The sequence below is a fragment of the Trachypithecus francoisi genome, unplaced genomic scaffold (genome assembly GCF_009764315.1).
Source record: "Trachypithecus francoisi isolate TF-2019V2 unplaced genomic scaffold, Tfra_2.0 Lachesis_group0, whole genome shotgun sequence".
In the NCBI taxonomy this organism is placed as follows: Eukaryota; Metazoa; Chordata; class Mammalia; order Primates; family Cercopithecidae; genus Trachypithecus; species Trachypithecus francoisi.
The window spans coordinates 39,584,188-39,611,857 of NW_022681453.1; the positions used below are offsets into that span (position 1 = coordinate 39,584,188).

The window sequence follows — 27,670 nt, forward strand, 5'->3', positions numbered from 1 at the left end:
AGGAACGATATGGTGACCTAGGGGAGCAATCACTTCTCTCTGGGCCTCACTTTCCTCATCTGCAAAAAGTTGGCAATAATAATGGGTGGTGGTGAGGGACGTCTTGGGAAAACACTAAGTGAAAACAGTTTGAAACTTGTAAAGCACCATCCAAGTTATTTTATATTCTTTCCTGGACCATTTTCACGTTTAGCTTCCTTTTCTAATTATTTCGATTACTTATTCTAATAATGATCAGGACACAAATACGGAATTGTCCTTGGCTAGAAAAGAGAAGAAGCATTTTAAGCTATTGTGGATCTTCTTGGCAGCCCATGCAAAGGATGTGGGGATACCTTCCTGGGAAAAAGTGAAAGGAGGTCGGCATGAGGTCCCTGGTGAAGAAGACCCTGTCTCTTATCTTCCTCCTTCCTCTCTTTGTTGCACAGTCTTCTGGAAGATGAAGTCAGAGGCCTGCATCGAATTCTAGCTTCACTCCTGACCTTAGGAAAGTAATCAAACCACACTGTGCCACAGTTTCCTCACATGTAAAATGGAAAAATAATGACACCACCTCCTAAGGCTGTTGTGAGGAGTAAGTCATTTAAAATAAATAAACTAGGCTGGGCACAGTGGCTCACATAAGTAATTCCAGTGCTTTGGGAGGCTGAGGCAGGAGGATCGCTTAAGCCCAGGAGTTAGAGACCACACTGGGTGACACTGCAAGACCCCATCTCTACAAAAAATAAAATCAAATGCATAAAGTACATGTTAACACAGTGTCCAGCACTTTATAAGCACCATATAAGTGTTACGATGATTACTTTTACCACTGCTATGAATAGGAGCTGATTTTTATTTTCCAGAAAATCTGTTGTCCCTCCAAAGGAATTTGGAAGATGGGGCTAAGTAAATATGTAAAAATATGTTTATAATATGGCTTTTACTAATGACTTTTCACGGTGCACTATAAAACCCATCTAACCTCTGATGAAAAAGAAAACCCTTCTATACTCATGATTTTTGCCACATAATTTTACTTTTACATGAATAGGGGGAAAAAAGTATACAAGTCTTAAAACCTTGGCTTACTGCTTTTTAACAAGTAGTTTGGGCAAAACCAGCAAAGAGGATTCCTCTGCTAAAAGAGCCATGAAAGGTAAGAAATTTCAGCAAGAGGGTCAGAGATAAAAGCACTCAGAAAAAGGAGGCAAAAGTAAAATCAGACAAAGGCTGAGTCCACCTCCGGAGCAGACTTCTCATCCTCACTAGCATATGTACTGAACTCTCTGTGGCCTCTTTCTCAGGACTGAAGAATGAACAGTGGAATCAGCTCTCCCCAGACTTACAACCCAGCATGCAAGGCAGCCAAATAAGCAGGTGCCCTGGGAACATGGCACCTGCTTATTTGCTCCTGACAGGAGCATGAAATTTCCAGGGCTGGGTGTTGTTCAGAGATCACCAGTGCGAGTGCTAGAGTCTCCACACCTGAGTTGCAAAGAAAGCATCTCATTTGGCAGGTAAGATGGGTTGACAGAAAAGTGGGCAGGAGAGGTTCCTGGGCAAAGGGCTGAGCGTGAGTGTGCCCTGCTAGAAAACAAAAGTGACCACAAGTGTTTCGGACCTGACAGAAGGGGCTAGGAGGCTGAGAAGGAATTGGATGAATCACAAGAGACAGGCTGGGCTGTGTAGAGCACGTGTAGCAGTTTGGACTGACACATTGATTTTTGGCAGGGCGGTACAGAGTACGAATCTCAACACATGCATGGATTGGTATAATCATCAGCACAGTCAAGATACAGAAGGCCTCCTCCACCCCCAAACTCCGTTGTGCCAACCTGTCATAGTCACACCCTCCTCACCACCCCTGGCCCTGGGCAACTACTGATGGAGTCGCTACCACAGTTTTGTCTTTTCAGAAATGTCATGTAAATGGAATCATATAGTATGTAAACTTGGGAGACTGGCTTTTTTGACTTAATACCTCTGAGACCATTCTAAGCTGTGGGTCTATTAAGAGTTCATCCCTTATCCCTGCTGAGTAGTATTCCATTGTATGGAGGTGCCACAGTCTGCTTATGCACATGCCCAGTGAAGCATGTCCAGGTTGTTTCCAGCTTGGGGCAACTATAAATAGAGCTTCCACAAATCTTAGCCTATAGGTTTCTGTGTGAACATACGTCCTCATTTCTCTTCAATACATAAACAAGAGTATGAGTAACTGTATGTTTAATTTTTTCTTTTAATTAATTAATTAATTTATTTATTTTTTAAGAAACTGCCCAGGCTGGGTGTGGTGGCTCACACCTGTAATCCCAGGACTTCGGGAGGCCAAGGTGGGTGGATCACCTGAGGTCAGGAGTGAGAGACCAGCCTGGCCAACATGGTGAAGCTCTGTCTCTATTAAAAATACAAAAATTAGCTGGGAGTGGTGGCACGTGCTTGTAATCCCAACTACTAGGGAGGCTGAGGCAGGAGAATCGCTTGAACACGAGGGCGAAGGTTGCAGTGAGCTAAGATCGCACCATTGCACTCCAGCCCGGGCGAAAGAGCAAGACTCCATCTCAAAACAAACAAACAAACAAACAAACAAAAACAACCACCCAGCTGTTTTCCAAGGTGGCAGCATCACTTTACATTGCCACCGGCAATGCATGAAAGTTCACTTGCTCCACATCTTCACCCTCACTTAGAATTACCAGTAATTATTTTAGCCATTTTCATAGGTGTATAGTGGTATCTCATCCTATTTCTTTTCTTTCCCTTTCCCTATAATTTTAATTTGCATTTCCCTAATGTCTAATGACGTGAAATGGCTTTTCATGTGCTTATTTGTGGCTAAGTCTCTTGCCCCTTTTTAAACTATTTGTTTACTTTTTATTATAGAGTTTTGACGGTTCTTTATATATTCTATATATATATATATATATATATATATATTCTATATATATATATTCTATATATATATATATTATATATATATATTCTATATATATATATATATATATATATATATTCTATATATATATATATATATATATATATATTCTATATATATATATATATATATATATATATATATATATATTCTGTATACTCAAATCCTTTGCTGGAGAAATGATTTTAAAACATTTTCTTACAGTCAGTAGTTTGTCTTTAATCAGGGATTGTATCTGAATTTTTGAAAGTTCTCTTACATTATGTTATGGAGAAAAGACAGAAAGGATGTTTGGACAGCAACAACTTACTAGAAAATGAAAAATGCAACCCGGAAGCCGTGGACGGGCCCAGTGTCTTGAGTGCACAGAGAAGGAACAAACAGGGTGCTGTCATGGCACACAGGAGACTGAGAGAAGCAGTCCCTTCAGGGTGATGCTTTTAATGCTGTGACTAATGATGCCACGTAAAGGTGATGTCTTCCCGTCCTCTGTTTTTAGTGCTGCTGAACCATCCCAGGTAATAAATCAAAGAAGCCAGGGTGGCTATTTGTATGGTGAGATAAGGGAAATTAATTTCAATGCCCAAACATGGACCTCCTTATATTAAAAAATGACTTAGCAATACCAGTCCTTTTCATGAGAATGTCTTGGAAAGCCAACACTTGGAAAACACACACACAAGGCCAATCTACCCTCTGTATTTTCAAGGGAAATACTGTTGTCTCCTGACAACAGGGGGAAGTCAAGGGGGAAGAATATACAATGAAGAGCAAAAAAATATAAAATAAAAAATAAAAATCTGAACAAAAAATGTTTGTGAACCTTCACAAAACAGAGGATTATAATAGTAAATTGCACGTAGTAGTCACATACTGAATTCTTTTAAAAACCTTTACTTTACAAACTACTCTAATTGTCTCATTTTCTCCGAAATTCAGATACTTTGAGTTTAAAATGTATAAAAATATCAACACTAGGACTGCGAATGAGAGCATAACGAACAATAGTGAGATTCCGAGGCGGCAACACGGCTAGAACATAGAATTAATATCTTGGCTGAAACACTAAGCGGAAGACAAAGTGCAAGGAAAGCCTGGAGACTCCTCCTGGTCCCCAGGGGCTGCGCCCTCCTCCTGGCTCTGAGCACAGTGCGGGGAACAATGTAGAGCCATCCATCACCAGCGAGCGCTGCTCTACTTGCTGGCGCCAAGTGAGCAAGGTTGCCACCTGTCCAGCTTGCCTTTGAACGGTCCCCCACACAAAGCCCCTCTGTGCTCCAAGTTCAAGCTAGCATTTACTCTGGATGCCTGAATTACCTGGCGTTTCAGCTGCAGCAACTGTGCCCTACCTCTAACTTGGAGAGAAGTCTTAGTTTAACCTTGGATCTACTGACCGTATTCTGGGTCTGCACCAAGTAGGCATAATTTTCCTACATAACCCTCTCTTTACTTCCCTTCTTGCCTCCTATAATCTCTTCCCTACATAGCAGCCAGAGGGATCTTTTGAAAATGCACATCGGGTCATTTTGTTGCAAAGGATTTTGTGCTCAGGATCAAAGCCACATTCCAAAGCCTGGCTTTCAAAGGTGGGGTCTTGTCCACATCTTCCTGTCTACCTTCACCTCATGTCACCTTCACAACTGCCAGGGTCCTGCTGCTCCAGCCATCTTCACTATCCCTTTCCCTCTAAGGGCTGTTCCTCTGACACACATGCCCTTCCTTATATCTCAACACAGCTTGAACCTGAAGATGCTGGATGATCTTACCACCTCAGAGGTAACATCCTCTCCACCATTAATACCCCCCATCGTTCTGTTCCACTGTCCTCTCAGCAATTCCACCATCTAAAAATATTATGCTCACTGATTCACAAATAAGTGTGAGATTTATCTCTCTCTACTGGATTGTAACTGCCCTGAAAACAGGACCATTTTCTAGTCGGGTTCATCTTTGTCTACAACAGTGGCTAAATCAACGTCTTGGTTAAATCAACAAACAAATGAATACATGATCATACCAAGGTAGGGAGGTACTTACAGGATCCTAGTCTTATCCGCATTTATTTTTAAAACAGTAAAAAAAAAAATTCTCATCATCTCAGAGGTGGGAATGCATTTTCAAATGTAATTACAAAAAATTCAGAAACCATAAGGAAACACTTGATAAATAGAATTATGTTAAAACTGAATGTCTAAAACAGCATAGCAAAGACAAACGATCGCCGAAACACTAGAGAAATATTTGCATGTCCAAACCTAGAAATAAATTATAATTTTTATGGTAGATAAAAATCTTATAAATCAATAAGGAAATAAGTAAAATCCAATAGAAAATTAGCCAGATAATATGAAAATACAAATGTCGACTGGGCATGGTGGCTCACGCCTGTAATCCTAGCACTTTGGGAGGCCGAGGCAGGCAGATCACCTGAGGTCAGGAGTTCGAGACCAGACTGGTCAACATGACGAAACCTTGTCTCTATTAAAAGTACAAAAATTAGCAGGGCATGGTGGCAGGCACCTGTAATCCCAGACACTCAGGAGGCTGAGGCAGGAGAATCACTTGAACCCCAGAGGGGGAGGTTGCAGTGAGCAGAGATCACGCTACTGCACTCCAGCCTGGGCAACAGAGCGAGACTCCGTCTCAAAAATAAAAAACAAACAACCACCACCAACAACAACAAAAAGTCTCAAACATTTAAAAAAGGTTATTTGATTTCACTCTTAAAGAAAACTTGCATTTATTTTACTTATTTGTTTTTATTGCATTTTTCTCATTTATTTCTGAGTCTCATACCCAAGAATAAGCATAGGTCCCTGAATGACAGGCAAAAACTGAAGCATACTAAGGCAAGATAATTTAAATGCAGCACTGTCTTCTTCCTTTGACATATACTTATTGCTTAAGTGATTATGAGCGCTAGCCTCAGTTTATTTATCTGTTAAATGGGAATACAGCAGAGTCCTTAATTTATGACAATTTGGTGAAAATACATGTAAAGCACCATTGAATCTATGATTATCTTTTATTAATATGCCGGGTAATGGGAGGTTCACCAAACTACAGCAAATGGAAATCCTGCTTTTGCCAGTCCAGCAGGAAGGCAGACATGGGTGAAGCACTCTACTGAAAAGAGAAGGTGGTATATCTATAGTACTAGGAGTAAAGATAAATTGCTATACGAGTTCAAAAGGGAGGCAAGAGCACTTCCAGTTCAGGATGTCAAATATTTCCTAGAGGAACTGGTGTTTAAACCAGAACTTGAAGGGTAAAGACAATTTGGATATGCCTCAGACAATGTGCTTGTACAGTTAGTCAATAATAGTTCTCCTGCAATTATTAGGCCACGTTCTGTGTCAGGCGCTGAAGACAAAGTAGAAGAGAACACAGACAGCCTCTACTCTTGGGGCATTCTGAGTTTAGTGGGAAAGAGTTTAAGTATGTTTAAGAAGTAAAGCAATAGCAAACTCAAAATTCAGCAGAAGGGCTGCCTGTCTGCATGGGCTACGGGAGGAAAGGCAAGTTATAAGTAATGAACGGGTTCTTGGATTGAGAGGGAGGGTATTCATAAATGTTTCTTACATTAAGCTTTATAACTCACCAGCATGTTGTATACTGTATTTAATAAAGTCTAAGGTATATTGTTTTTTTCTTTCCATTTTAACATCTCTAAAATTGGGATGCCTCTTAAAATACATGAGATAAGAAAGCATTATGTGCTAACTAGGTTGGCTGCATTTTTACTTTATTACTGGTTTATAAGATAAAGGGCCTACAGAAGGCCCAATGAAATACAGTATATTCTTTTTTATGTATCAAGTATTTTTAAAAAAGATATAAAAATATTTTTAAAAAATACATTTACGACTTTTATCAGTCAAATAAGCTCAGTATTATTTTGTGTGCTATTAAAAAAAAGACAGATATGGAAGGTATAGCCGATAAAATCATAGATGAGTTATGCCTCCATCTAATTCAGCTCATAATGTAAAATCAGATTCTGTTAAAACTAAATGCCTGACTTCAACTCTACTTTCATCCATATATGCAATCAATGCATGTTTTCATTCTTCTCTTTCATTCTCTCCTCTCCCTTTTCTTATTTTTGGTGGGGAGGAGAGAAGGGAATGCGACAGGATTGGAAATCATTTAACAATAAAAGCAGCCATTAGAATTTACTAAAATAATTATCAACATCCATAACAATGCAAATATTTTAGTGCCTCACTAATCCAGGTATCTGGATCATCTTGACACGTGGTCTAATCTCGAAAAATAATTTGGTTCCACAAAAATCAGAGCTGCCATCCATTTGAAAGCGTTTGGTTGGCAGCCTAATAGCAGGAAATGATTTTGCTAAAGCCATGGCAATTGCCTGACGCAGATTCCGATGCTCAGACTATTCTTCCTTCTTTTCCTTTCTCCCCACCCAATTTCCAAAGGAAAGCCACAGATCGGCTCTGCTGTGAGATAAGGGCGAAATCAACAAGTACTAGGGAGGATGCTGTTTGGATGGAGTGGGATGCCCCGGCAGTGGCAATGCATGCATCTCTATTTTCCTTTAAAGAGCAATTATGATTTAATATGGTAAAATTATATCATTAAACCTACTCAACTGGAATACATTCTCTTTCTGATATGCATTTAGAAAGGCAGTTCATATTCTACCCCTAGAATATATCTATTACATTTTTGTGTCTATCCACCACTTCTCTTTTTACCATGATACTTGAGATAAGTTTCAGACAGTCTGGCAGGAGGCGAAAAAAACACAACAACCCTGAAACTTGATACTTATCTTACTCATCGAGACCTTTTTGATCTTTGTGAGTGAAAATTAATCCTTAACATTCTCCAACTTCCCAAAGCACAAATTTCTAACATCTTTTTACATTCTCTACAAGAGCCATTACTTATTATTATTACTAGAATTTCCCCTTTGTTAAAAAAAAATCTAATTTAAATTAATGAGTTAAGTTTACACTCAAATGAAGAACTGTCACATGCTTATTTTCCAGTTATGAATCTTTACTGCAAGCAGATTAGAAGTATCGTTTGTAATAGAGTTTTCCTCTAGTTCAACGTTAACAGTGTGGCATGGTGGTGTTTTCTTGTCTACCCCATTACGGTCTCTTTTTTCCTCTTTTTGTATTCCCCAGGATACTAGCCCTGTGAAGCTAGTTGCAATGTCCCCATCTTTCAATCATAGACTGTAAGATATTTGGAATATTGGAAAGACAAAGGGAAGGCATATGGGGGTAAAGAGTAGGCTCCAAGTCTCAAAATCATCGCCAATATTCCAGCTGCTTACCTTGCTGGTTTAAAAGCACTGGCTTTAGCACCTATCACACCTGGGTGCAAATTCCTGCTTAGCCCCTTGTTACCATGTAACACAGAGCCAGTTATTTAACTCGGCTGAGTCTCAGCCTTCTCAGCTGTAAAATGGGAATACTGCTACCTGGGAGCACAGACTTCTTTGAGAGATTAATACAGCCAAGTTCTTGTAAGGTACATGTTGTGAGTGGACATTCAGGCTATATTTTATTGATCTTCTTTTGTCAAGACCCAGACTGTCACCCATAGAAGTTAAATCGGCAGCTTTCACTACGCGCGTCAGGATTCGTATCATAGAAAGACTGCCTAGTTCTATGTGGGAACAAGGCTGGATTGGGGGAGCACTTGTGATTGGGGGGAAACAGGACGAAGAGATTCTGAATGCCGCTCATCTGCCTGCCCAAAGGCCACTAAATGTGTCCCTTCCTTCTTTTTTTATTAAGGAGTTTGTAAAAGTAACCACTTTGGAAGAAACACGAAGGAAAATTTCGAGGGCAAGGGATATAGCCATCTCTGCACTAGACAGAAAGACACAGGTGTGAAGTCCAGTAGTTTGGCAAAATGAACTCCCTTTAGTCGAGAGGATGCATGTCTAAAACTTTTTTTTTTTCCACGAAGTTAATGAAACAATTATTTTTTGGTCATACCTTGCACGGAAAACCTGCCAATAGAATCTGACATTTAGACCCACTAGGCCTCTTAAGTAGCCTGCTACTCACAAGACCTACCTTTCCCCACTGCCCTGTTTTACAAACACTCCTAGCTCTGTCTGCTGCTCTCCTCTCCTCCAGGAAGCTAGAGAACGATCCATGAACAGTAGTGACTAAGATGGCCCTTAATGACCATATGCTTGTATTATGGCCTTCCCTTGAGTATGGGCAGGATCCGTGAATGGGATGGAATACATTCCTTTGATTAAGTTATGCTGTGTGGCAAAAGAGATTTTTGCAGGTATAAAGTCCCTAATCAGTTGACTCTGAGTTAATCAAAAGAGAGCTTTTCCTCTGTGGGTCTGGCCTAATTAGGTGAGCCCTTTCAAAGAGGGTCGGAGGCTGTTCCTGAAGACAGTGATTCTTTGGTTGGGTTTTGAAGAAGCAAAGGGCCATGTTGTGGAGAGGGCCACACATAGGAAACAGTGGGTGGTCTCCATGAGCTTGCAGCCTCGGTGCTCTCCCTGCATGAACTGAATTCCACCAACAGCTAGTGAGTTTGGAAGGGGATCCCAAGCCTCAGGTGAGACTGTAATCAGGCTGACCCCCTGAGTACAGATTTGTGAGACTCCGAGCACAGGACTCAGGAAAACCAGGCCTGGCCTCCACAGAAACTGTGGAATGACAGATATGTGTTTGACGCTATTAAGTTTGTGGTAATTTATTACACAGCAATGGAAAATGAAGTCACACACCTGTGAAACCTTGCACAGTATAGGAATGGGTTCCCCCTGAGGTGGGCTGAGCCCCACCTGAAGCCACTTTGTGGAGGAGGTCCCAGAGTGTGGGGGACAGCTGTGGCTCTGACAGACCTACTCCTGTGCCGTGGGTCTATGACTTACTGGTTCTATGACCTTGAGGAAGTAACCTGACTCTTTGAGGCTCTTGTTTCCTTATCTGAAAAATGGGTATAACACCAGAGCTTACCCCACAGAGCTGTGGCAGAGATCAAAAGAGAGAACACTCAGAAGCCAGTGAACCCAGGGCCTGGCACACGACTCAGTGACAGAAGTTAGCTTCAAATACACATTCCTGTTCACTGGCCTCAGTTTACCTATCTCCAACACAAAAAGGGTGGAGTGGAAAGGTTCTGAGCTGCCTTCCCATTCTGACGCACTTACAGAGTCTTTGCCTAATAACTCAGCAAGTCCTTGCCAAACTTTCCGTCCCTTCCCCACCCATGTGCATGGCAGGCACTCCCAAGTCACCAGCTTCCAGAGCCCCACGCTGGCCCATCTAAAGCCAGAATGCTGAACTTTGTGACTGAGTGCTTGCAACTGTTGTCACTATTCAGATAAGAACATCCTGCTTTCTGTTTGCCGACCAGTTAAAGGCGCAGAGGGGTATCTGGCAATTGTGCGGTGCTTGCTGAAGGCGCCTCCCACACACCTGTGTCTCCCAATCCACCCAGCTCCTGCAGGCCTCTCAGGAGCAGAGCTCAGGCTAGTGAATATACCAGCAGGAACACCCCAGTGGGATGGGGAGAAGTGGCTAAAAGTTACTAGAACGCTGTCGCTGCCAAGTTTTATTTTAGCCCTCATCAATCCAAACCTTTATTCTTGAATTAAGTATTCTCTAGGGACGTTTCCAGGTTTGCAGCTATTTCCTCCTAATGATTCTAGCCCAGCACCAAGCACATTTCAACTTTCTAAATGACTGGAAGGCTTTGAACTTTGACCACAGCCTGCCCCCACCACCCCCCCGCAATCATCTTGACCCCATCTAAGAATTAGTACCATGCCTGAAAAAAAAAAAAAAAAAAGCTATTAATACATCAATGCCTTCTAATCCTCTTGGTTAAACATGAAATGACAACTGAAGATACACATCATGGAATGGCCCTGTTGTATCTGCTGGGGTGGAGGTGTGTCACATTAACCTAAAGACGTGGATTCCAGCTTAACAAAATAAATGCACTCAAAGCTCCACTCTGATCAAAGGGAATTATTCTAAGAGACAATCATACCTGATGAGATAGCACCTCCACATCACAAGTCAGACAACCTAATGGAATAAATGACAGTAAATTGTAAATACTGTATACTTGCCTTTCTAAAGGTGTGTTTTCAGAGGTACGGCAATAAACATTAATCAATAACATTTATTGGGCCCTTGCTATACACATACGACACGTAGTATACTAGGTCCATAGTGATTATGTACAATTGACACAAGGCCCTCAAACACAAAGCAAACATTTATTGTGGTCTAGATATTGTGTAATCTATTTGTTCTCATATAACTCTATGGAATTTTGTGTTTCCTCTTTGCATTCTTTTTTTTTTTTTTTTGCAATTGACTAATAATTGAATGTATTTATTAAGTATAATGTGATGTTTTGAGAAAAATTAAAGTAAGCTAGTTAGTATGTCCATTACCTCACCTACTTATCATTTTTTTGTGTGGGTGTGGTGAGAACATTTGAAATCTCCTCTTTCAGCAATTCTGAAATATATAATACATTATTGTTAACTGCAGTCACCATGCTGCACAACTGATCACTCAAACTTCTTCCTCCTCTATCCTGGAATTTCTTAAGACTGATTCAGACTGTAATGTGCCTGGGAATCAACGTATTCCTTAAGGAAAACTCTAAAACCATGACGTATTTAAGCCTACTGTATGAACCGAAAAAGCATTCTAAGAGGAAGTATCTCACATATACACTGTCAAATCACAAGAATAGACGTCCATGAAAGCCATGATTCCTTTAAGTATTCACTGGCTGTTGGTTCTTTGGTTCTGTCTTCTCCTCACTGGTGGACAATACTGGGCAGAGGCAAAGAACACAGCTCTAGAGCTGGACTGCCCGGGCTCAGTGCTTCGCTGTGTGACCTTGGGCAAGTCACCTAACCTTGCGGTGCCTCAGTCACTGCAGCTATTAAATGGAGGTAAGAATAGGTTTTTTCTTTTGGGATTGTTGTGAGGATAAAGTAAGACAGTTCCTGAAAAGCACACTGCCTGGTTCCCCATAGCTCTCAGGCAACATGAACTGTCACAATTCTATTACTAGCAGCTGGAAGACGTAACAGGAGCCAAAGGGTAGGTTGTTTGTTTTTTTAACATTTGCAATAAGATTTCAAAATAGAAAATATGAATTTGTCAATCTGGGGAAAACACAATCATTTAATTATAGTAATAAGATGTCTCATAATATTACCGGAAAAATCACTGCATTGTCTCTTGCCTAACCACAGTGAGGTCAGAGGGATATTATTTCTTTTACACAGTGGAGGAACTTAAGATTCAGAGAATTTAAGATGCTGAGAGGCAAGCCACAAACAAAGAATTGAGATTGAAACTCAGGTTTGTCTCAGTCCAAGGTTTGTCTCAGTCTGAGGTTTGTCTCAGATATGCCATGTCTATATCATGACATGTATTTTTAAAGGTAACCCAGGGAACCAAAGGGAAGGCCTAGAAAATACATATAAAGCAAGCAGTGCTCGGGTGCCCTCTGAAACACAATGTTACATTTATGCCGTTAGTATCGTGCTGTCCAAGAGGAATATAATGTAAGCAACATACAGAATTTTAAATTTTTAGTAGCTGCACTTAAAAATGGTAAAATATAACAAGTAAAATTAATGTATGTATAATCAACATGAAATTGTCAATGATCTATTTTGCTCTTTCAAAATACTAAGTCTACTAAGTCTTTAAAATCCAGTTTGTATTTTCCACATCTCCACATAGACTACCCATATTTCCAGTGCTCAAGAGCCACTTGGGACCAGTGGGCACCATACTGGGCATTACAGTGGTCATAGCGCTTTGCAATGACCACTCATGCTAACCAGCACTGAAAGAAATCATTAGTGTCGTTTGAAAGCAACATCTAAGTTTTCACCTGGCAGATCCACTATTTAGAGACAACTCAAGTCATCTGTGTTTCTTACCCTCCGCTACAATCTAACATTACATTCTTAGTTACAAAGACTTGATATGCTCACTTCTCTTGCAGAACATTCAGCCCTCATTCAGGATACTGTATCCTGCACAACTCCATGCATACATTCTTTCTTGAAATCAGTGAAAACTCCATGTGAAACAGAACTGAAACATACAAGATAGCCCTGCAGCGCAGGTAACCATGAAGCCAATGGGTGATTTTTTTCCCCCTTGTGCTTATGGACAATCAAGGAAAACAAGCCCTTATTTGCTAAATAAAAATGGCTTGGCCATGAACTTGTTTGGTAAGGGAGGTAGGGCTCAGTTGGGGTTCTCACTGATTGCCTTTCTGACAGCAATCTCTCCTGCAGGGAGGACACAGCCCAGAGATGAACACTTAATTGAGAGAAATCAGGAGGATTGCTGAACAACTGAGTGATCTTTGAGAGCAAAGTATCATCAAGGAAAAGGGAACCAGCTCCGGGGCGGATGGGAGGGGGAGAAAGTTTTCAAGAGAAGGTCAGTAACCTGGGGATACCATTATGCATGGCTCTGCGAATGAAGGATGTGTCCTCTTCCTCCTTCTTGCTCTCTTTCCTTCTTCCCTCTATCACTTTCTTCCGTCATGCACTCAGCACCTACTTGGCATCTAGCACTGAGCACAGAGAGGTAAATACAACATTGCCAGCCTCAAAGGCCTTAAGTCAGCCATTAGCTACAACCCAGCATCATTTGTGCTTCAGTGGAGGGGTGTACCAAATAGGAGGAGAGGGGAAAGCCTTTCCAAAAATGAAATAAATTAAATGAGCCTGGGAGTGGGGGAAAGAGTGAGCAGAGACGAAATTATTTTGCAGAATGAGGCTAGCATCTGCAAAGGCACAGAGGTGTCAGAAGCCTGGAGAGTTCGAGGTCGTGCCAGAATTTGGGCTTGGAATGGTGGAGGGGAAAACAAAGGATAAGCTCTTGTCTAATGGGCAGAGGCCATAGCATGAGTGGAAACTCAACACCATCCAAAGGAATTTGATTTTAGTGTTCAAACGCTAGTTGGACATCTAGAATTTTTGAAATGGGCAAAAAAGAAGACAAAATCTCTATGATTCTGACATGCTTCCATACACAGCAACACAGCAAGGAGTCCAGGAAATAAAAGGAAGGAAGGTGGGCCTCTGAGGCTGCTCAGGTCCCAGCACACCTGGGCAATGATTGGTCCTGGGGGCCTGCCACACTGAGCCAGGCTGGCTAATCAAGACCGAAAAGCTGGTGAACAGTGCATGTCTTGACCACGAGATGACTAACGAAAAGTCAGTTTCAAGGCCCAGTAAAAAAAAAAAAAAGACTACCTGGTTCAGGAGGTACAGAGGAAAAGCACAAGAGAGTGGAGGAGCATACACTTCCAATGCAGAGAAGCAAAGCAGATGATGCCACCTCAGGTTAATTAAATCAAGTGGCTTCAGGTCTGGATCTAACCTTGGTGGCAAACCACGAGGAGAATGTTCATAGAACAACCAAACAGGCATAGATTCTCAAACTTGTTTTTGGAGTGTTGGAACACAGAATGAAAGGAGACTGCTGAGAAGGTTCAGGAGAGGGAGGGGATGGAGGAGAGAATAACACAGAAAGGACTTCTTAATCTTGAATGCCTCCAAATTTGGAATGCCTTTTTAAAAACAGTACTTTGGATCCAAGAACAAAATCACACCAAAATATTAAAAAGATAAGGCAGTGTGAAAAAGTTTACTCCTGAAATGACTCTTAAATACAAATTGGAATGTTACCGACTTACCTTCCCCACAAAAAGGTGAAAATTAAAGTTGAATCATTAAATCTGAATATGGTTGTAAAGGGGTAGAGTTGTAGATTAATATAACTTTTAGAACACATCCTTTAACCTACTGATTAAATAGGAGAGGAAAGGAATGCCAGTAATATCCAGTGTACTATCAAATGTCACACCGTGAACCCACAGCATTAAGAATGTAAATCTTCTGATACCAGGTTGTTCCTTCACTTCTATTCCGGCCTTCCATGAAGAAATCTTTGCTAGTTACAGGCTAGTGATACAAAGGTGGGCTAAGAAGCTAGTCCAAGGTGTCTGTCCTCATGAAGCTTCTATTCTAAAGTGTGGAGGGAGGTCAGGAATAATGGCTCCTGCCTATAATCTCAGCACTTTGGGAAGCTGAGGCAAGCAGTTCACCTGAGGTCAGAAGTTTGAGACCAGCCAGGCCAACATGGTACAACCTCATCTCTACCAGAAGATAAAAAATTAGGCGGGTGTGGTGGTATGCGCCTGTAGTCCCAGCTACCGGGGAAGCTGAGGCGGGAGGATGGCTTGAGCTTGGGAGGCAGAGGTTGCAGTGAGCCAAGATTGTACCACTGCACTCCAGCCTGGGTGACAGAGTAAGATGAAAGAAAAGAGAAGAGAAGAGAAAAGAAGAGAAAGAGGAAGAGGAAGAGGAAGAGGAAGAAGGAAAGGAAAGGAAAAGAAAGGAAAGGGAAAGGAGGAAGGGAGAGAGACAGAGAAAGAAAGAGAAAGGAAGGAAGGAAGAGAGAGAGACAAAAGAAAAGAAAAGAAAAGAAAAAAGAAGAGAAAGAGTGAAGGGGAGAAGTCAAGTAGTAGATAAATAAGTAAAAGTGGTAACTGCAGAGCCTGAGCTTGCCGGAAGATACAAGTAGGTGATATAATAAATAGTGCCCAGGGAATGTTATCCACTTACCTGCAGAAAGGGAAAGACAAGTGCAGACAAAGTTAGGAGGCCCGTGAGCTGTCCCTCTGAGGCACGCATCCTAAGGTATGGATGACAAAGACACTGCCATTTAGGCAGGGGTGAGCAGGGATCATGAAACCAATGAGAGCTCAGTAATCAAAGCATGTTCCCTTTTTACTGCCTACTGAATGCTCTGCACTAAAACTTTTCATATATGGTACAGGCAACAGAGAAAGTCTTCATGTAAATAACATAAGAGAAGTAAACTAAAAGGACCCCAAATTAACATATAAACACAGACTGAAAGGTAAAGTCATTTGACCTCTGGAATTCTTTCAGTCCATAGACCACACTCCCCCCCAAAAAAAAAAAGTAAATGGTGATCACAAATCCTGATATGTTACGTTATCGAAGGTTGCCTTGAATGTGGAAATAAATAGTCAAAAAGGGTCAGGCAAGGTAGCTCATACCTGTAATCCCAGTACTTTGGGAGGCCAAGGTGGGTGATCACTTGAGCCCAGGAGTTCGAGACCAGCCTGGACAACATAGGGAGACCCTCACCTCTACAAACAATACAAAAATGAACTGGGTGAGATGGTGTATGCCATTGGTCCCAAATACTCTGGAGGCTGAGGTAGGAGGATCTCTGGAGTCCAGGAGGTCAAGGTGCAGTGAGTCATGATTGCAACACTACAATCCAGCTCAGGTGACAGGGCAGAACCCTATCTCAAAAAAAAAAAAAAAAGGTTTAAAAGTACTTCAAAATTAAAAGAAAAACAACGCATGAAAATCAGCAGAAACTTAGAGCAATGCATAAAGGATCTCCTTCCTGATTTCATGTTTTTAGAAAACTGTAAAAGATTGGAGAGAATCCAGAGAAGGGCAAGTAAAATGATTAAGAGGATGGAAAATGGAGCCTCCGAGGAAAGGTTAAAAGGGTTATGATGGTTTAGCCTGAAAAAGAGAAGACTAAGGGGTGACTTAATAACTGCCTTCAAGTATACGACAGGTTATTACAAAGGAGATGCCAACAAGTTATTTTCTATAACCAGAGAGGACAGAGGAAATTGTCTTAAATTGCAGCAGAAGAAAGAGAGCTAGCAAGTGAATTGAGTAAGATTCAAGAGTACGTTCCTTGACGGGACCCAGCTTCATCAAGGGAGGCTGGCGAATTTCTTTTCCTGGAGAGCTTTTTACACAAATAACCCATTCTCTTTGATTATAAATAGCCCTTATTGGGTAGAGGGAGGTGGAGTTGAGACCAACTGACCTTCAGCAGTCCTTTCTATGATGTTTCAACTTTTGGTTTATAAATGCAGGAAGGCTTTACTAATATTCCATTCCTACCTTACAAGAGGTTTAAAAAAAAAATCAAGATCTAGCAAGATCCATACACGATGGGTTTATCAATGCTAATACTTTACAATGCAATAAAATGGCTGCAACTTTTCCACTGATTTTTTTTATGACAATAAACATAAGCAAAAGAAAAGAAGACCTAGTTAACACAGTTACGCTCAAAAGAAAAATTAGCCCAAATGTAAGACAGTCGCAGGTCCTGATTCTGCTGAATTACAGATTAAGTGTAGAACTGTCATGCGCATGTGCTAAGTTCAAGCTGAACACAAGGATTCTGTTCACTTCCTTCAAGAAGAGGCATTTACTGCAGAAGGCTCAAGAACCAATAAAAAAGGTAATTTCGCAATATCTCTACTGTGTCCCCAGTCATCCAAAGGGCTGAAGGCAGCTCCATTCTCACTACACTGTGCTTGCCACCCGGCTGGTTTTCAATTGACACTACCATATATGTATTTATTTTTTTCCTCCAACTTGGGCCTATTGGGGTTTTGTAAAACACTGCAACTCCACACTAGCCTGTTGGTCTCTGTTTGGGCTGTGATCGAAAGTAAAGGATGATTTACACTCCTAGAGATAACTGGTCTCAGCACTGGCTCTAAGTGGAGGTGAGGATTCTAAATGCCAGAGAAAATTTAAGGTAAGAGAGGAGCTGGTCAGGTACTGGGAAAACTTTGGCCACTGGGTCGTTAGTTTATCTGTGGTCCTGAAAAGTGATCCGAAAGAGCAAATGCTGATAATCTTGTGAAAATCAAGTGACAAACCTCTGTTGGTGTTAAGTGAAAACAGATATTTCCACTTGAGTTCCAGAGAATTCTAACACCCTACTACCCCAAATGGTAGCAACTAGCCACATGTGGCTATTTAAATTGAAATTAATTACAATTAAATAAAAATAAAGAAGTCAGTTCCTCAGTTGCACTCACATTTCAGGTGCTCCACAGCTACACTGGCTAGTGGTTACCTCAAGGGATGACACAGATAAATGAACAATTCCATGACCAATGCATAGCATTTTATTGGGCATTTGTTCTAGAATACTGAAGGCTGAGAGAGACTTGAAAAATCAGCCAGATAATTAATACAAGTGTATAAACAAAGGCCTCCATAGAGAATGTTACTTGCTCAAATAGTTAATGATCATCTTTCCCCCAATTCCATATCAATATAGATTGAACCACAGAGACCTGAGAGAGGTCAGAAGTCATTAAGTCATGGGGGCCTTGGAAAAGACCAAAGAGGGGGGTGACTGAACTTAAGGAATTTGCCAGGTACAAAGCATAAACATATTCTAGGAGTAAGGAATAGCATAAGCAAAGAGAAGCACTAATCATTTTTGTGGGTTTCTGAGTCACACGCACCTGACATTTTAGAAGGTCTAAGAAAATGTAGAATAAGAATGGGAGGATAAATTGAGGCTTGCTTTCCAAGGTTCCCGTTTCAGTTCCCTATTCCTTTGTAACAAACTCTCTTAAAACACAGGAGGCTTAAAATAACAATTTGTTTTTTCTCAAAATTCTGGGGATTGGCTGGGCTCAGCTAGGCGATTCTTTGGCTGGGGTCATTTATGCAGCTGCATTCAGCTGGTAGCTTATCTGGGCCTCCAAGATGTGGGTACTTTAGTTCTTCATGTCTGTCTCTTTCTCTTTCTCATCCTCTCTCCTCTCTCTCCACATGACCTCTTATCATTCAGCCATTTGGGCCAAGCTTCCTGACATAGCAGTGACAAGCATGTTCCTACAGAACAAAGAGAAAGCCACCAGGCTTGGAACTGGCACAGTGTCACTTCTGCTGCATTCTACTGCCCAAAGCAAGTGAAAAGCGCAGCTGCCCAGAGTAAATGTGAGAAGGCACTTAGACTCTACCTCTTGATGAAAGGAATGGGAAAGAATCTGTGGCCACTTTTAATCCATCTGATTCCTTGCATGTCAAGCAAGGGAATTTAAACTCAATTTCCTAAGAAGCAGGGAGCAAGACAATGATATCATCAGAGTTGTGCTTTACAGAGAATAACCAAATTTTGATGAGTGGGATAAACAAAAACAGTGGATATAGAGATTTGTTAAGTGGTTATAATTTTAGCATCACTTGACAACACATTCAGATGTCCTTAGAGGGAATGGGGAAGTCGCAAGAACCACTACACAGATAAAAATCAACAGTGATGAGCATCTATAATTGAAGGCACTGGAGAGAAAGTGAGTCAACATTCCATATCACAGCAACTAAAAGAAGGATGCATTATTCACCCAAAAGGGAAAAGCAATCTTAGTATAGGTAAGTTTTAGTTCTGGACCAATTGAGGAAAAATCCCTACCTGCAGTTTATGTGCATAGTCAAAAAGAATAATGATAGCCACAGGCTGATCGAAGTAGTCACCACCATACAGTCAGATGTACCTTAAGTGCTTTTTAACCTGGTTTCAATCATCACTTACAATTTTTTAAAATTCTGCTGAACAGGTAGCTCCCCTGAATTAGAAAGTTAAACAACATTTACCATTAGTAAGCCATTATTTGGAAAGCTGAAACCATACACTAAATTACAGGGTATAAGAGATGCTTAGCTAACTGAAACCCGGCCAAAATACTAGGACAAATGCAACTAAACACTAGCCCAGAAGTCTGATTAACCACTGCTTCCCACAGCCTTTGTTCGTACATCTCTTCTGACATAAGCATTGTCCATATGATCCTTTTAGATGTTTTATTCTGACTGAAGGGGGAGCCAGTACCATTAAGACATCCAATGTTAAGACGGTTAAGATGTTTTGAATAACTGCCCATCCCAATTCAATATCTATTGGGTTTCTACTATTTGTGAAGCACCAGGGATATAGAAGAGAACATGATAAACAAGGTCCCCACCTTATTGGAACTTACATTCAGTGGCAAAAGTCAAACCGATAGAGACAGGAGGCACAGAAACTCTAGGTAGACAGGGGCAGGTGCCTGGTGAAGCCCCACCTTCAAGCTGAAAAGCCAGAAACCCTCAGCCCAAAGTGAGAACTTCTATCTCTGTCTGCCTGCTCTCTCTCAATTGGTTCTTTTTCTGAATAATTTTTTTTTTAACCAATCGAATGTTGCCTTTTCCAAAACTGCCTACAACCCACCCCACCCCCTATCCTGGGCCTATAAAGACCCCAAACTCAGCCGGTAGAGGAGAAAGGTGGCTGCACATCGAGGAGAGGCAACTTGAGCTCAGAGATGGCTAGTTGTTGGAGAGAGGCAACTTGACTTTGGAGGAGGGAGGCAGAGAGGCAGCCTGACTTCAGAGGAGAGCAACCTGACCCCTTCCCATCCCCTTTTCAGCTCCCCTCTCTGCTGAGAGCTGCTCTCATTGCTCAATAAAATTCTCTGCATTTACCATCCTTCAATTCATCTGCATGACTTAATTCTTCTTGGGAACTGCACATGAACTTGGTACCCACCAAGTGCAGGTACCCAAAAGGGCTGCCACAGTGGCCCTTTGCCCTCAATGGTGGAGGACAGCTGCCCTACACGATAAGGAAAAGGGCCTACTGAGCTGATAACATACTGCTGTCCATGGACGGCAGAGCTAAGAGAGCACTGTAACACACCCTCTGGGGCCTTGAGGTCGCAAGCACCTCCACCTGTAAGCCGCCAAGGGCCTGCCCCTGCTGGTGCCTAAGCAGCCGGCCGGCTCCCGCACTTGCTGTCTACATGCTCCCTCCTGCGAGGGGTTGAGCATGACGGACTGAGTAAACAGGTCAACCCCGTCATCCTGTCACGGGTCCTGCGAAGGGATCAAGATAATATCCTGCATCAAAATTATAAGCAAATCTACCTAGGATAACTTCAGCAAACAATAAGTGTTGTGATAAAAATCAAATGGTGCCAGGTGTGATGGTTCACACCTATAATCCCTGCATTTTGGGAGGCTGAGGCATGAGGACCACTTGAGGCCAGAAGTTCAAGACCAGCCTGGACAACAAAGTGAGAGCCCCACATCTCTACCAATAATAATTCAAAAAGAATTTTCTAGGCACGGTGGCACATGCCCGAGTCCCAATTACTTGGGAGGCTGAGCCAGGAGGATTGCTTGAGCCCAGGAGTTCAAGGCTGCAGTGAACTATGATTGCACCACTGCACTCCAGCCTGGGCAACAGGGTAAGACTGTCTCCAAGAAAAAAAAATATCAAACGGGGAGTGGGATGGTGACGTGTGTAGGAACTACTTCAGCAAGTACAGGGAAGTCCTCAAATTGTCAAATGGAAATTAAAGGGCTACATGCTTTTGGCACCTGCAAGCCTGATTTGCCCCATTAGTTGCTTCATTCCCTTCTTTGAGACCTCTTCTGAGCTCTTTATTTTTACAGACAAGGTCTCACTACCTTACCCAGGCTGGAGTACAGTGGTGCAATCCTAGCTTACTGCAGCCTCAAATTCCTGGGCTCAAGGGATCCTCCTGCTTCAGCCTGCTGAGCAGCTGGGACTATAGGTATGCACTACCATGCCCAGCTCCTTTTTTTTTTTTTTTTTTTTTTTTTTTTGGTAGAGACAAGGTCTTGCTATGCTGTCCAAGCTGGTCTCAAACTCTTGTCCTCAAATGATCCTCCTGCCTCAGCCTCCCAGAGTGCTGGGATTGCAAACATGAGCCACCACGCTTGGCATCTTTTAACCTTTTTTGAAAGGAGGTCATTTCAAAGTTTTTGAAGCTCTAAGGAATTAGAGAAGAGGTGGGGTTAAGAGATGGCAAATAGCTATTTTAGAAAGCCTGGGAAACAAGCAATTGCTTATAACCCACCCATTGTTACTTACCAACAAGTGGAAAAAGAACCCAAAAAGCTTCCTTTGGAACATAGTACCCCTCTATCCACATATGTTAATTAATCAAATCCCACAGATTAATGAGGTAGGAGACCTTGTCTACGGATAGTCTAGCTACTGGGTACTTAAGTTGAAGGTTGATCTCTTCATTTTTATTTTTTACATTTGATAAAATCTTCCCGGTAGCATTTATTATTCCAGTTATAGCTGTCATCATTTTTCCAAGTACCATCATATGTCTTTCCCCATTAGAAGATGTATCAATGCAACAGAAAGAAATGGAAAAAGCAAGCTGGTATTGCATCTAAAATGCGTTTTCTGTAATTATACGCACAAACAAATACAAACTTGAAAGGAAACGGACTTTGAGTTAGAGAACTTTGATGGTAACGAGGATTGGTTTCAATAAAAACGATACACACGAATAACAGTTAAATTAGTGGATCTGCTTCCCAAATCTTTTTTTCCAGGCACATCCAGAGTATGTCTTTAACAGTCCTGATACTTCAATGAAAAATTGAGGTGCCAATGATTTGTAGGTGAAATTAATGTTAACTACTTCAAAGGAGTGGACAAATAAGTCAGCAGCAAAAATTTTATGAGTTCACTTCCTTCAAGGGAACTTAGAGAGCAGGATTTTATTGCTGTGAATTCTGGTCACCCTTTCTACTCCTCAGCATCTGTTTGAAATATGTAGTAGACAATTGCTTTTTTGGCTGTGACTCAGGTGGTAGAAATACAGGACAAATAGACTACTGTATATAAGCTTTCCTCCAGCACTGAAAAATTTTATTAACTCTCTTGCGTAGCAAACGTGGCGGCTGCTCAGTGCCCAATCTCTGCAGCATTATCAAGGAATTTGGGTAATTATGAATTGTGCTGGCCAAGCAAGAGGTGACCCTGTTGAAACTTGTCAACTCGATATTTTCTCACATTTCAGAACAAGCAGGGAAACAACAACAACAACAAAACCTTATATTCTGTTTAGTTCCTCATTCCTATGTGTAAAATTCCAAGTTAAATATTACATATGAGCTTGCTACATAAATATGTCAGTCTTGCCACCGAGGCCAGCCAAAACAAACAGTTTCAAGCAGTCCCACAGTTTAGAGCGGCAGAGTTTTCATAGAAGCCATGCACTTGCCCCCTTTTAATCAGTTTTTAAAATTTTCTCCCATGACAATAGAAAAGTTAGAAAGCAGTCCACAGAGAGTGCGGAGAAAGGGCTCTCTCTCCTTCACCATGGCGACTGTGAGAAGATCAAGGGCTGAATGTCTGCCTGGCAGAACATGAGTCTGTCTGTAAAATTCTGCACAGACGAAAGCTCAATCCCAGGCCATCAGCCCAACCCCCAAATAAAGAAATAGATGGGGTTGGTTCCAAAGTAATGAGTAGCCCATATAATCAGATGGTTTCTCTTCCGCGTTAAGGCTAGAAATAAACATGGATGCTACCTACAACTTAGACTGCTGCATTTAAAGTAGTGAAAGCACAGTTGGCTCCAAAGCAGAAAACACATTGCTAGAAACAGTGAATGGAATTTGAACAAAAACTTCCCAATATTAATTCCCAGAGACTAATACATTTTTATAGAAAGTCTATTCACAAAAGGAGAAATACTACTTTCACCAAAATCTTGTAGCTAATCTCTTCACGAGTACACATTTTTTAGAGACCTGTTTTATGTTTTCTTATAATAAATCTATTCGCCATTTTTTCAATGAATAAAGCTTACTTTCTCCCTTCACTTGGAAACTAAGATATGTTTTATCATACAACCAACAGCAAACTTTCTTTGAACTTCAAATCCAAACGTCCCCTTCTTCCCACACTCCAGTGCATTACACTTGAAGTTATTTGCCTCCAAAATTATAAAGTAAAGAAAAAAGTGAGTGGTTAAGATGACCAGAGTAACAACTGTTATTTTCTTCCTTAAACCAATTTACATAGCCCTTAAACCAATTTACATAGCCTTTTTCCTAGCTATCCCAAAATGCAGATTCTTCAAGGAATATTTCAGGCATTTAAACGGAAAGTGAACTCCCATGAATTCTGGCAAAAATAATGGAAACAAGGACTGAAACAAAAATATCCAATAAAATACTTTCTCTTTCCTGAAAGGGATGGAAAGGAAATAAAACACACCCTGAAAAGAAAATGATTTTATAAAACGTTACTAGGAATAGCTTTTACCAAATTGAAAGCTATGTTTTTTGTAAAAAAAAAAAAAAAAAAAAAAATCAAAACCTGTTTCCCAGAATGACTTCTCTAAAATCATCAGCACCTCACAAATTTTTTTGTTTAATGAACGTTTACCTCATTTAAGCTTTCTTTATATTCAAAAAATTGAGAAAGGAGGCCAATTCTGCCAAAAGGCATTTTTAATCATTTCGAATAAAAAACAAGTCAGTCACAAAGGACTAATCAGACATTTCAAAAGTGGTAATAATTTTTTCTTAAGTGTGAGAGCTGGTTTCGCTATATAAAAATCTCTATTGAAATGTTTATTTTAACTAATGTATACCTTCCTTCCACGGGAGAAATTACTTCGAAGACAGAAGTTTCTTGTCTTAATGACTGGTTCTAAACCCCACCTTGCCTTGCCTTGCCTTAAATTTGCCATGTGCTCCATGGAGGCAGACTAGGAAGGGGACAGGTGTTGATTTAAGCCAAACAAAACAAAAAAAGAAAAAGTATGGCCAGAATGGTCTAGACATCACCCACCCAGAGACATCCGAGACAACCAGAATGCAACATGGCACGCCACGAACCACTTGGAGGTCTGTGCAAAATTCATAGATGAGGCAGGCAACATGCTCCATCAGCCACTGGTCCAGGCTGTAGAATGAGAAGCAACGTGATCATCAAGTAACTGTGTCACTGTTGGTAACAGAAGCACCATGTTTGAGCAACTCAACTCAATCTTTCACTTTGTATGAGGACAGAAGGCTAAACAAGGCTCACTGGATTGCTTGACATTAAGAAAACAAGTTCCCCAAAAGAATGACTGTAGGTTAAAACACTAGCCAAATTCTGGGGACCAATAATATCTCGGGAAGTAACAATCACTCTGAGAAATACTTAAGAAGACAGCCCAATATTTAGCACGTCCTTCACCCACTTGCCATTTTCTGTGTAGTATGCGCAGGGAGTCTTCCAGGAAAATGGGGGTATAGACACAGGAAGAAAAGGCAGCCCTTGCCTTCAAGGAGCTTATAGTCTATGAGAGGAAAAGACCAGTACATGAGAGGCAACATAAACAAGGGGGGAGCGGTGACAAGAGCCGCTAACGCGACCATCAGGGCACCATGAATCATTAATGACACCTGGGGACCTGTTAAGACCCGCCCCCCCACCGTCTTCCAAAGATTCACACAGTTCCATTCTTTAAACTTTTCTTGAACTTTCTGTGTAATTAAACACCAAATTTGGCAACCCGTGCTAATTTTGAAAGGCACTCCCTGGGAATTTAGTAAAAAGTTTAAACAACTTGTTTACATGTGTTTGGCCCATCTGTTTAAACTTCTTGTTTATTTTAATAGGAGCAACTCTTGGGTGCAAGCTCCTTTTGTGCTTGAGACCACTACTGGCCTCTTCTCCAGCTCTGTTTCACTAATCTGCATTCTAAATCTCTTATGTAAACAAAACTTGAATAACAACTTTTTATGATAAATGCTGAACACCTCCAAGATGACAGCTGCAAAATAAACTTTTACAAAGAGAAAGCATTCTAAACACACAGAAATACTTTTTTATGCTGTCCTTTTCTTAAAAAACATACACACACACACACACACAGATTTGTCTTTTCTTTGTGTGTGTGTGTGTGTGTGTGTGTACATATATATGTTCCTGACGATCCTTCTGAATTGTGTGCATTCCCATCATGCTCCAGTGTTTTCCAGCCCCGTGATGCCCTCACTTTTGATTGTGGAAATGATGTTGAAGTGCACAGGGTATTTACTGATCCGGTTATCTTGTTCTGTGACAGGCAGAATCAATCAATCAAGAGGCCAGCTTTGCACTTACATATTCCAGGCACATCTCCGCACTTCAGGATACGAGATCACAGTGTTATCCAGCCAAATTTGATCAACAAATGCAGTTCCCCTGTGCCACAGCAATCTCAGATGAAGACGTTATTATGTGGAACTGAGCAAAGTGATAAAGACAGTACAGCAGAGCCTGGAGAAGGCCGGCTGGACCCCACTGACAGCTTTTATATACGAAGGCAGTGATGTCCCTTTCTTCCAGACTATAAAAGTTCCCTGGATTTGAAGAAAATCACGCTGTATATACACAGGTGACCCCCAACCATTGCGTTTCCCCATCTATAACTAAAATCCTCGAGGAAGAAACAACATACATTAGTACCACATTGCAGGCAAAATATTTGAATAACAGGGCAGTATTTAAAGTGTAAGAGAGCGCGTGTGAATTTTCAGAGAGCTTTTCTGATAGTTTCTTGTTGATGTTGTTATTATTATTTATCATTATTATTTGGTGAAAGCTAACGTCGGAAAGATGAAAAACATGGTTTTATAACTTAACCAGTTACAAATAATTTTATTTATGTCACATCTCTGACACTGTGTGTCAGTGTCAACATTTTAAGTGGATCCCAAAAAAGTCTAAGACGATGTCTTATTGCACCAAGAGCTTTTACTTCATTACTGCCCTGCAGTTATTTTACATTATTTAATCCCAAATCCCATCTTTTGGATTCTACCTTCCTCTTGCATTTTAAATCTTTAATGGGAGCCTTTGGCGGTCCATGGGTACAATGATTAGATATCTGCAGAGAGAAACTGAAAAATTAATCATGGTTTCCATTTTATATTTTTGTATTACACTAAAAATTACTTACTTGTAGAGCTAACTTCTACACTCCTGCAATATGTTCCTTAACATTGCAAATGCTGAGAATGATTTCAGATAAAGCCTGTCCAAACTGAGCCAGTAAACAGCCTTAAGTTATTCTTTGAGATTTGTATGCTGGGTTTTCATCCAAATTTCATTTCAAATAATTTTAATTGAGACACATTTATTGATAGAGGTTTGTTACATGTGGCCTAAAACCAGGGCAAGAGTACCCCAGGCTAATCATAGGAATGATGTTAACATTGTTTATTATCCTTTTATGAATTTTCCTGCTTAAATTACCGTATTTTGCAACTCTATGCAAAATGTGAAACACGAACCACATACAGTTTATTATAGAAACTGATGTATGCATTAATCTGACTTTTACCTAAATACCTCCTTAACCACAAGGAAAGAGTTTTAAAAAAAAAAAAAAAGTCAGCTATCACATCATGAGTACCATCAAACTGCTAAATCTATTAACTTTGTTTTCTTTTTTCACTATTATTAAACTGGAAAGAAAAATTCAACTGGAAAATTGTGCCTTGTCGGTTCCCTTGTCATCATGTAATAAGTAGGAGAAATATATGTGCAATGGCCAAATGGCCGGTAGACAAAACACCCACTCTAAGTGACGTACTGTTTTCCATACCACTCAGACAAAATCAAAACAACAGAACTGCTGCAAACAAAAACAAAATAACATTTCCCATCAGCATTCCAGACAGAAAATTTACAGGAAAAGAAGCTGGGAAAAGAACCAGAATGAAATAACTGCTCATACCTCCACTCTTGGTAGGGCCATTTCTTCAGACAAACAGCACTTACTTTACCAGTGAAATGTTTAACAATTGATACAATGTTTGCCAGTGTTGGAAAACTTTTCCCCCCCGTTTTTAGGCAAACATTTGCACTGTTTAAAGTGATGAAGTACTTCTATAGAACCAAGGGGCCTTGAATTTTCTTTTTTAAACAGGGGAAACTTAAGATAAGAGACAGGTTATAGACGGGTACAGAAGTAAGTTTGCAATTTAATTATTTCTCCTTTCACAGAGAAATAGAGAAGAGTTTCTCGGTACTGCTGAGCCCGCATGGGAGGAGAGTGTAA

At 40.8% G+C, this 27,670-nt stretch overlaps 1 protein-coding gene and 1 long non-coding RNA gene across 13 annotated transcripts in view; one reads left to right on the forward strand and one right to left on the reverse strand.

Annotated features, from left to right (window-relative positions):
• Window positions 1-27,670, reverse strand: part of FOXP1 (forkhead box P1) — a 639,577-nt gene that overhangs the window by 190,252 nt on the left and 421,655 nt on the right. The window lies entirely within an intron of this gene.
• Window positions 3,988-25,774, forward strand: LOC117083126. Its single transcript, XR_004436952.1, has 4 exons — window positions 3,988-4,332; window positions 13,221-13,368; window positions 18,082-18,181; window positions 25,691-25,774. It is a non-coding gene; the product is annotated as an uncharacterized LOC117083126 (long non-coding RNA).